Source organism: Sinocyclocheilus grahami, unplaced genomic scaffold (genome assembly GCF_001515645.1).
Source record: "Sinocyclocheilus grahami isolate Dianchi unplaced genomic scaffold, SAMN03320097.WGS_v1.1 scaffold219.1, whole genome shotgun sequence".
In the NCBI taxonomy this organism is placed as follows: Eukaryota; Metazoa; Chordata; class Actinopteri; order Cypriniformes; family Cyprinidae; genus Sinocyclocheilus; species Sinocyclocheilus grahami.
Window position 1 is genome coordinate 1,408,657 of NW_015505398.1, and position 12,369 is coordinate 1,421,025.

Sequence of the window (12,369 nt, forward strand, 5' to 3'; positions counted from 1 at the left end):
TATATATATATATATAGCTCTACACACACACACCTTAGACAAGGATGTTCAGCCAGCAGAGGTGTTTCTCTTCAGACAGTGATACGGGGTGGGGCTATACAAATTGGCTAAATGCATTATGGGCAAGAGCTAGATTGGAACATTCAAGCACCCTCCCCGCCCCATCACAAATCGATTTACCGAAATATATGCAATAATTTAGTCTACAGAAAATGAGAAGTATAAATTGCAAAATGTGAATCACTGGCTACAGATGCACATCAGAAGTCAATGAACTAGAAAATTACTAATTTAAAGACCCTGTAGTTACTTTACCCTGTAAAGTATTCTTCTAGGAATAATAGTGATATTTATCCTGAATGCTTTCTTCCAAGACAATCAAATTATGTTAGTAGTTCACAGAATGTAGTGTTCACAGAATTTCAGTTCATGAGGGCATCCAGGCCTTAATGTTTGGGTTTAGTTTCTCTTGATTACAGTCAATCATGGTAAAACCCAGGGGTTCAGTATAGTTGGTGCAATCTAGGCTCTGCCCCAATTGATCTAGAGAAACAACAATGCCCTCTGAGGTACAATAAAAAGCATATTGTTAGGCAGGTACAACATATCAGATAAGATGGTATACCATCTGAGACTTTCCTTTTTCTTACATTATCCTGCTGAAAATAAAAAATACGTTTTCTCTGCTGACACCTGTCACAATAAAGCCTACAACATATTAAATGTTGAACTTGGGGATATTCAAGCAAACTAACAGTAATACTTAAAAAAATTCAACAAATAAACCAAATATGGTTATCATGACTCCCTGTGAAATAGAAAGTAAAAGGCCTACCTTTATTTAAACCAACACTTTGTGCTGATGAATGATTAAAGGTTGTAAGCTGTTCTTTGGTGCTGGATTTTGTCATTTATTCATGACTTGCATTTAGCTGTATGACTTGTATGAGGCTCTGTAACAAGACTACAGCGTGAATGTTTCCCTAGAGAAAAAGCATAGTCAATATATTGGTAGTTGAGAGAGCAACTTTCTTGTCCATTTCTTGAAATTGTCCCCTCGAGATACAGTGGTGCATTATTTAGGTGTCCTGTGTTATAAACATGGACTCTGGCACTTTAATGACCCCTAAATAAAGATGTTTAACCTGTTAGTCATGATCCAAACTACTGAATTATTCATTGTTCCAGTGTTTCACTGAATGGTATTACGTGTAATACTAAACTCGCTTCACAATTGTGTTGTTTTGTTCCTCAGTTTTCATGCCTGAAAATGTTTTTTTTTTTTTTTTTTTTCAGGACTTGAAATTAATATATGCTTTTAATATATTTAAATGTATGTTTTATTCACTGGAAAATTATGGTTGTTGTGCAGAGAAATCTTTCTTGAAATGGCATTATATTAAGTACATTTACAGTTTGATTGCACAGTATAAGACATTTAACATAAACAGTGAGATTTGATTTACTCTGACATGCGAATTACGATGTTTAACCCATTATGACCAGGGTGATTACTTGTTTTCAGCATGTTTGTTGTTCATAAAATTTCTGGAAATCTGATTAAACACCCAGAGCAATACAGTTAATGCCTTTAGAGAGGCATGTTTGCGATATGTTATTAAAATATTAAAATATTTTGCAATTTTTTCATCACTTTTATTATGACAGATGCTTTAGTGTTGGAAAATATGTCTGTAATATTATTACCTGTGAGCTGGAAAGGGACTTTAACTAGACCTCAGCATCAATATTTCTATCACCGCACAATTTCTTACGTCACGTTTCACAGGCTGTTTAATACAGCATGAAAATGATCCATCACCAACAAGGGATTGCAAAAGCACATTCTTTGATTCATAGAAGACAACAATATTTATAATACATTGCATCAGCTGAGAATTGGGAGCATTTTGGTTCTTTGCACACGCTACTTCATCAAAGCAAAAGGATTTCAGCTGCATACAGTTCTTTTATTTTACATTCTTTATCGAGAAAACAACAAATTCAATTTAAAATTAAATTAAATTATTCCAATTAATTTCAACATACTTTGCTCGTGTGATTGCTTTAAATATTGTCCAAATATTAGTGCACACAATAAAAACTGTGACAGAGGGGAAAAAATCAAATGAGTTACCAATATTGGTAATATAAATAAATAATAAAGAATAATAATTAAAATAGAATAAAATAAACTTTCAAAAAGACAGTAATGAACGTTAAGACTATTCTGTTACAGATAATTGAAAATATTCTGGTACAGCTAACTGTTGAAAATGAAGATCATAGCAGTAATTGGTTTCTGAGAGTGTTCAGCTCATTTGAGTCCTGCTGTGACAGATGCTTGATGACTGTTCACCCTCAGTAACACCCGCATTTGATCTTTTTCTATCGGTTTTCTGACATGTGGAATGAAGTGGGAAAGTTTTTCAAAGTAGTTCATTCTTGTATAATGAAATGTATGGCAGTAGGAGAACGTGTGCTCTCTGTATCAACCTCACTGACCCTTTCTTGCTTTTGAAGCCGTGCTTGTCAGTTTCTGTTTTTTCTGTGATCATCTCTATTTAGTGAGGATCTGTCTCTGCTTTGTGCAGTATCTTTGATAGTGAAGAGATACAGAATGTTACCCTTCTATTAGAAGTCATTACAATCCTGTTTACCACGATCTGTACTTTTATTGTCCTAAAATTTATTTTACAAGTTAGCGAGACATGTCAGCAGAGGAAGATAACACAACACTGCTGTACTCGTCTGAACTGAAGCCATCTCTTCCAATGTCTTTATCAGTCCTCGGAGGAGGGAAGCAGTTAGTGAGAGACTGAGTGAGTCATTAAGTCTGCAATAATCAACATTTTAAATTATTTATGCTGTGTAATTACGCTTCTGTGGAGCTGGTGGAGGAGTCTGGCAAAATGAAGAAGTGCTTGTTTTTCAAATAAATGCTCATTGGATGATGGAAACTCAATTTAGTGATGGAGAGGAAGTTGCTTGACGTGACACTTGTGTGGTGGGTTTATGAACAGCTTCCTTGAGTCATTTAGAGAGATACTTAAGTTGCAGTCCATCTAAAGGCTGCTCGGCTGACTCTCGTTATTCTGTCCCCTTTGTATCTTGCAGATCATCGTCCCTCTGTGACAAGCCACCCAAACCTGTCCTGATTTCTCCTTGGTTGCTGTGAAGATGACAGAAACCTTGCTTTCAGAAGAGGCATCTGAGGCTCACTGGTTCTGTCTGAGAGAATATCATATGAGCATTTACAACATTGCACTACTGTTTTAATCAAAGTGTTTATTTATTAAGAGGTTTATGAATACGCCACAGACTATACAAGATAGACATTTTTATGTAACTTCTCCCTCATCCACAGGAGTTGCCTGGTCAGAGAACCTCTGTTGTTGTTTATTAATTTAATGCAAGGGAAACTTGTATATTATATATATAAACAAACACACATTAATATTTACAATATAAAATTGAAATATTGTATAAATGTATATATGCATGTGTTACTTATACAGTGAGGGAAATATTTATTTGATCCTCTGCTGATTTTGTAAGTTTTCCCACTTACAAAGAAATGAAGGGTCTGTAATTTTTATGTAATTTTTATGGTAGGTTTTTTTTAACAGATAGAGACAGAATCTCAACCAAAAAATCTAGAAAAAACACATTATATAAAGGCTAGAAATTGATTTGCATTTCAGTGAGTGAAATAAGTATTTGATCTATGTTTAAAGGCACTATATAAATATTTGTAAATTTAGTTATTTATGTGTGTGTGTGTGTGTGTGTGTGTGTGTGTGTGTTTGTGGGTGTATGTGCATATATATATATATATATATACATATATAGTTCTATGAGCCAGTAATTTTTTGTTTCATTTTTAAGCAAATTTGTTTTAAATAGTCTTTATATAAATGTAAATTATTATAACAAAAAAATATTATTATAAAATTCTATAAAACAAACACAAATAAAAATTATATAAAAATCTATTTATAAATGTGTGCACACACATATTTATAAATGCATTTAAATATATTTATAGAGCAACTAAACATATATAAAATAACTGAACAACTAGAAATAGAGTAACTGAACAATACGAAAGTAACACATGCATAATATATTTTAAGCAAGTTTGTGTTTTATATGGAAGCATATGGGTAGCAAAATTCATTTTGAAATGTAATATGCAAAATGACTATGCAATATGTAAAATGGCAATGTATTTCTGTATTTAAATGTACATTTTCGCATACATACAGTATGTGCAACATTTAGTGCAAAATGAAAATGAAAATTAAATTATATAATTTATATGCTACAGTTTTTGCTTGGACATTTTAAACATCTAATCAGTTTGGGTAATACATTTTCATTTTAATTTCGCAACTTATAAAGTGTTAAAATATGTTTTTAATTTACATATTAAAACTAGTGTAGGAAATGGCAAATCTAAATTATATAATTGAATTTTCATTTTCATTTTGCACTAAACGTCGCACATATGTATGGGAAAATGTCAATTTAAATACAGAAATGCATTGCCATTTTGCAAATTACATTTCAAAATGAATTTTGCTACCAATATGCTTCCATAGTTTTAAAAGTTCTTTATAAAAATGTAAATGATTAGAATAATTATTATTCTAAAACTCTCTGTGGCAGTGATTATATAGTTTAATTTTCAAGCAACTTTGAGTTTTAAAAGGTCTCTGACACAGCAGTTTTCTTGGAGAGAAGAATTCCTCTATTAATATTTACCATAGAAGTCACCCAACTGTGCGACGTTTAGTGCAAAATGAAAATGAAAATTCAATTATATAATTTAGATTTGCCATTTCCTACACTAGTTTTAATATGTAAATTAAAAACATATTTTAACACTTTATAAGTTGCGAAATTAAAATTAAAATGTATTACCCAAACTGATTAGATGTTTAAAATGTCCAAGCAAAAACTGTAGCATATAAATTATATAATTTAATTTTCATTTTCATTTTGCACTAAACGTCGCACATATGTATGGGAAAATGTCAATTTAAATACAGAAATGCATTGCCATTTTGCAAATTACATTTCAAAATGAATTTTGCTACCAATATGCTTCCATAGTTTTAAAAGTTCTTTATAAAAATGTAAATGATTAGAATAATTATTATTCTAAAACTCTCTGTGGCAGTGATTATATAAAGTTTTAAAAGGTCTCTGACACAGCAGTTTTCTTGGAGAGAAGAATTCCTCTATTAATATTTACCATAGAAGTCACCCAAAGTTCTTCCTTTGAATTTCTTGGCATTTGCTGTCCCCCTCAGTCCGCTTTATTCTGTTATGTTGGCGTTAGCTTAAAGATGTGAAGCGTTTGTCTAAAAATGGATTTGAAGAGAGTGGGTGGAATGGAAATGGAGTCGTTAAGCAATATTATAAAGCTTAATGCCACACACAAGATAGCTATACAGTGCAATTATGGAGATAAGCAACTCCTCATCAGAACAAATAAAGCTTTGTAGGCAGGGAAGAGTAGAGGCAGATTTTTCAAAGACCCCTAATTACCTCACAATGACGCACAACAACTCAGACTGTGGACCCCGGTATGTGCGGACAGCCTTTCTAACAATTTTGTGAATATATCACTGATGCTTTTTGCCTCAAGCAGAAAAGTGTGGATGTAGAAAAGCATTCCCTTTCTGTATTTGAAGTGAAACAAGGACAATTTGGTAGAACAAATAAAACCAATGCAATATGCATGTGACAACATCAGTAAAGAACAAACATTTTAACAAGACAAATGTCAATCCCATTAAAGTCAACAATGCTTGTTCATTCTTCAAGGGCTACACACTGCTGTTTTGATCCCTCAGAAGCAAAGATGTAAATGGAAGGGTTTAATTATTCATCAACTTAAACAGAAAGCATGAAAAAATTATTAAAAGACAGATGATTACATATGAGCTCAAGATCCCCTACCAAACCTGAAGGAACAGAATGTTGCACAGGGTTATTTAAAGAAGCGTATCGTACCCTTTGCTTTCCTCTGTGTACTTTTTCCCTTTAATCTTCTCCTTAGGTATGACAGGCCAAATACAGACTTTGCAATCAAACAAGCTCGTTCACATCTGCTCCTCTTGTTTGGCTCTTATTTATCATTCTTTGCCTCATCCAGACCCTGAAACACTTGAATTGCTCTTTTGCTTTGTGCTTGACCATCTCATTTGCTCTCTAGAGAGTGTTTCTGATAGAGGTAAGACAGGTCAGTTCCAGTACAAACAGGCTCTTGCTGCTGTAACTACAGCTTGCATAATAATAGCTGTAGTGATTCTAATCCTGAGTACATGACAACACTCTTCTTTGACAGATCTTGAGTGAATTGTCTTGTAGGGTGCACAGGACATTGATGGATGCATCTGTTAAGGAAACACACTAACAGGCAAAGCTTCTGCTGTTAGCCTAATGACTGATGCAATCAGTGGACTGGAGTGTGGCCGTCACTGACACATAAGATAATCTTTGCTGCACAGTGAAGTGACCTGATTCTGTGTCTCTCACCAAGCTGACATCTAACATTACCCACTGGCCACTTCACAGTTTGATTAACTGATTGAGTCCCGTAGATCAGCTCCATTTTGGGGTTTTAGGATCTAAAGGCTGTCTGAAGCGTGACTGTTTGGCTTGTGTTTTGGGTCTGAGTGTTGACTCCCTCCCCATGACATAATGGGGAGTCTGTGTTGTGCACTGACAAATGAGGGTCTGGCACTAACAAGGGACCTCTGGCGCTGTGGTAAAGCATTACGGCCCTCTGAGTAATTGACAGTTCAGAAGCAGATATTTCCTCTCTCTGGGTTATCGAGCCCCCTGTTGCTATGCTGAAGCTCTAAAACGGCATGTTTTTTTTATTATCCTTTATAAACCAGATTTGATTAAATGGGTCCTATTATGCTTTTTCAACTTTAGTTAGTCTGTAATGTTGCTGTTTGAGCATAAAAAAGATCTGCAAAGTTACAAAGCTCAAAGTCCAATTCAAAAGAAGATATTTTATTTAGCAGAAATAACTTTTCAAAAACTACAACGAACGACTCGTTAGGACTACACCGCATATTTTCCAGGATTTGTGATATCACAAATTACGACGAATGGGACGAGACCTGGTTGAGCTGCACTAGAGAAGGCAATGAGTGTTATCACTATGTCGGAGACACGCTAGTTTCCCCAAGGCAGACGAACTTAGAGTGGTTACAATCAGCCGGGTTTAAATCGCGCTCAAATTAATTTGATTTTGACGCAATATTTACACTGAAGCTTGCAGGTGGCTATGGTAAGGGGCGTGACATTTCCCAACCAGGCGCCGAGTGCTGCCAATCACAACACACACTGGCCCAGCTAACCAATCACATCACATTTCATATTTCAGAAGGCTTAATTTGATACAGGAATTATTCGAGCCATTCATGCCAGACTGAGGAGAGAGGTGTTGTAATAATGTAAAATATGTGAAAAATAATGTGTTTTTCGAACAGCCTAGTATGAGAGCCTGTTCTAGTACACCCCCAAAACAAAATCAAGACTTTGTAAAAGAGCATAATAGGACCCCTTTAAGAAATATTCTTCTGAATTTAATCACTGAATTTAATCAATTTAGTTTTATTCAGTTCAACAAACAAGAGTTTAATATTGAGTATCTTACATTTTAGACAAAATACATGGTCTAGTTCTGCTTCACCAGCAAAGTAGTTACACAGTGGTGTTTCGTTATTGAAAGAATCAGTGTTTTTGAATGACTTGTTGAGGGAATGATTCAATGACTCACTCATAAAGACAGGGCCTAACACAATACTTATACTTGCAGTCTTTGCACTTGACCAGTTGTCTACTATTTCCTGTATATTCAAGTGAGCATTAAAGGGGTAGTTCACCCAAAAATGTAAATTCTGTTATTAATTGCTCACCCTCATATCATTCCAAACCCGTAAGACCTTCGTTCATTTTTGGTGCACAGATTAAGATATATTTTTGATGAAACGGAAGCAATGGAACTGAAACGTTTCGTGGCCCAGAAACGTAGTAAGAACATCGGTAAAATAGTGGTTCAACAGTAATGTTATGAAGCTATGAGAATTTAATTTCTTTGCACACAAAAAGTATTCTTGTAGCTTCATAATATTTTGGTTGAACCACTGATGTCACATGGATTATTTTAATGATATCCTTACTACGTTTCTGTGCCTTGAATGTAGTAGTTCTGTTCCTGTCTATGCAGGGTCAGAAAGCTTTCGGATTTCATCAAAAATATCTTAATTTGTGTTTTGAAGATGAACGAAGGACTTACAGGTTTGGAACGACATGAGGGTGAGATTTTTAAGATTGTAAATGTACTTACAGCGTTTGATTATCCAATGGGACCTACTTACATCATAGTTCAAAGTTTTTACAGAGCTTTATTTACATATTTTTATTTTTAATACTTTGCACTTTAAAATGTCTGTTCAGCAGTCCCTATGTAACAGATAAAAGAATTTCGTAAATGTGATGCTTCTAATTAAGTCATAAAAAGAAGTTGCAACACTGTACAAAAGACACATACTCATTTCTGCACCAATACAATGTGCAACTCTTTACGTTTTACTGCCAAATTATCAACATACACTAGAAATCTAAAAATTTTGGGGTACATAAGTTCCTGAATGTTATGAATGATGGGATACACTTAGCCTGAAATAGGCCCAATTAATTCTATCATTCCTGATTAAATCAGTGTCATGAATGAATTGGTTGAATGAGTGATTCAATGACTTACTTATATAAACACTTGTCGCCACCTACTGACGTGATGATATAACCTGCAGAAAGCATAATTGAAAAATCATCACTATTAATGCACAGATTTATGTTATTACATAGTTTACAATCAGGAGTGCACATAAGTTTTTCAGCCTGGTTCTCATATGAGAACCTGGAGATTTGGTTTGGTCCTCACAAGGCGGCACATGGTGTGACCCATCAAATATAACTATATAAAAAAAAAATTATAATAGTGATAATATTATTGCACTTTATTTAGTTTTTTTAAATAAAATAATAAACTAAATAATAGTGTGATAATACTATTTTATTTTAAAATAAAAAGGGAGTATTAAATACAAATACAATTATTTTATAATAAACTTAAAAATAAAATGCTAATATTTTTATTATTTTAATTTGAACCTTAATTATTATTTTTTATTTGAATTATTTAATTTTTCATTTTCAAACTTAAAATCAGCAAGCTTTTTATTTTGGCGTGTTGCGTAAGCTGCCGACTGTAGAGCGTCAGTGAATGAAATGTCACAGTTTTGCATTGTGCTTTGAAAACGTTAACCTAGATTTATGCTTTCAGTTTGAATAGAAATCTTATACAGTACAGTTTGTCAATCTAAAATGGTATTGTGCATTAACAGCTGTCAACCATGGCTGCGTTTCCCAAAAGCATCGTAAGCCTAAGTTGATCGTAGCTCCATAGGTGGCAATGGGTCTACGATATAATAAAGTTACTTAGGTTACTTAAGTTACTTACTTTCGATGATTTTGGGAAACAGAGCCCATGTCGGTACGCAAACGCGCGCTCTGAACTCTGACCTGCGGACCACTTATGTGCACCCTTGTTTATAATACTATTCTTCCAATCTATTTTTTTAAGCATTCAGATCATCATAACAACTGCTGATGACTGGCTGGAGAGTCTTAAGAATGAACCTTCATGGTAGGTAAATGTGACTTGAATCCACCAAGCTGATGTGACACAAGTATGTCAGATCTTAATTCACTTATAATTTTCAACATTAGAGAGGCAATAAGGCCATAACTTGATCACCTGAGGGAAGAGGGAAATCACACACCCACACAAAATCAATTCCAATGCAGGGTCTTTCCGGCTCAAGTAATTTGACTCCCTCAGGAGGATTCATAAGGTAGAAAAAGGGTGGAAGGTCATTGACATGCCAGCCAAAAAAGAAAACAAACATCTTTGAACCAAAGCAAATGTGCCAGGATCTTAGAGTTCGGAAGAATACTTAGATAAGTCAGGAAGATAATGAATTCCGATCTTTCCCACGCAACACTCCTGCATCTTCTTTGAGATTTGCCTTCAAAGGACAAAATCCATCTTCTTCTTCACTGCATATACAAACGGCCTCCTTCAGTGGCTCAGGAAGATTGTTTGTAGAGGCCAATAATCTTAATGGGAACTTAAAAGTGAGAGTTTATTATTAAAAGATGTCAGACTTCCTTTGTTGTGGCTGTTTGGCAGAAGATATGTTATTTCCTCAACTTAAATCAGAGCCAAACCTTATTAGAGGGTGGCAAACCTCCGCCACACTGAAAGATTACAGCAAACTACCATTTACAAACTGTCAAATTGTGAATGAAGTCTGCCTGCACAACAGCAGCAATGCTTATGAGAAGTTTACTGCAACTGCCAGTGTGTATTTTAGGTTATGTTCCTTTCAGCCATTCTCACACTTGGTCTGGATTTGACACCCTGTGGCAATCCTGTCCTATCCAGTAATCATCTTTTCAAAAATGGTCTACACTGTTTTGACAGGAATGACACCCTCAGGACCTTATTTTAGCAGTGTGGACAAATGTTATGCGAATAATGACTGTGAAAAGCGAAATGTTTTGCTGGTGTTAAACCATCGACATGCGTCCTTATGCATATGAACTATCTGCCTGCACAAAACTGAATAATTTTTCTTGGAAGAAGATGAAAATAGAGCTCATTTGACGTGAGTTGTGAGCAAAACTACCCCAACAGTGGTCGTATTAATAAACTGGAAACCGCGCTGAGGGAAAAGTTCCTGACAGGCAATAATACATGTGGTAATTGGAATGATATGACTCATGCAGCCCACAGAGCAGTCAGACGGACCTGGTTTGATTCCTGCCTCTAACCGACAAAACATCCTCATGAAGCAACTAAGACCGGATCAAAGCGAGGCTCGGCTTTGCATTAATCAGCAGGAAACAACAAAATAACACGTTCTGTGCCTAGAATAGAATTAATCAACAAAAATGGACAAAGCATCTTCTGTAGCAGCCACTTCTGAGTGAATTTGATGGCCACTGAATATGTATTAACTAACTCCATTCTTGTGTGTAGGATTTTTTTTATTTTGTCCTGGTCTTTTGCAGGTTTTCTTTTTGGCAAGCTACTGATGTTCCTTTTTCAATAAAGGCTGCGCCTGCTACACAAAAAGCTGACAAACCTGAGATGAATGTAAGCAAGACAGCTGGTATAGAGACACTTAAAGCTTCACCATCTTTATCACAATTGTGTACATTCTTCCATTACTAAAAATAAGTATTATGGTCATGCTAAACTTAAATGCCCTCAGCTCACTGTTTTAGTTATGTGAATACAGATAAAGTGGACCTCTTTCAAATATTTACATTAATGTCATCCATAGACGAAAGAGTGGGGTAAATTGTCACATGGGGATTTTTTATATATATTTTTTTTTTTATTTATTCTAATCCTTTAATATACTGATTTACCTTATTACAATAATCATTTACTAACGCTGTTGTGTAACAAGCGAACACAGTAAAAAGTACAGATTTAGATTTGAACTGAAGGTTATAAAAATATGTTCTCTGGACAACAGTATTTTCATAAATTGCAGGTCGGGCAAAAAGTGATGTTTCACATGTCACATTTTGCTGTTTTATTTATTGCTTCATGTTGAAAATACCCAGTTTAAACCAGATCCTGTCGTAAACCTTTTCTCCCAGTCTGTTGGCTGGTTCTAACTGGCTTCGGGCACTTTTAATGGTTTAATGTTTATGTGTGTGTGTTTCATTATATTACAGTTTAAATGTAGGATAGAAAGCTCATAATAAACTATTTAATAGCAGGTTCCATTGTGACACATGTTGCCCTTCTAAGGCATGTTGAGTTTGAAGTTAGAATAACTTCTTTCCTCTAAATTACTGGTGGAACTATTCAAAAGTGTTTTGTAGACAATACTTCAAGATATTTTCCTGTATATGAAGTGATTTTCAAAAAGAACCCTGATGTAAACAGTGTTAGAACTCGCCCATCTCCCCTTTTCCAAAGAGGAATCTGTTTTTATACTGCTATTTTTTATGTAGGCAACGTGAATACAAACATTTTGCTAAAACAATCCAAAAACTGAATCATATATAATCATTTGTAAACATTTCCAGCATAAGACTTGTTTTCCTCCCCACAGACGTTTTTCTGTCTTGTTTTGGACATAAACTCGCCAGCTTTACGCAATGAGTCATCGTCGGCGTCCTTACTACGCATGGACAAAAATCAATGCGTAAGGTGGAGCAAAAGAAGGACCGGAGTGGTGTGTCAGTGGAGCA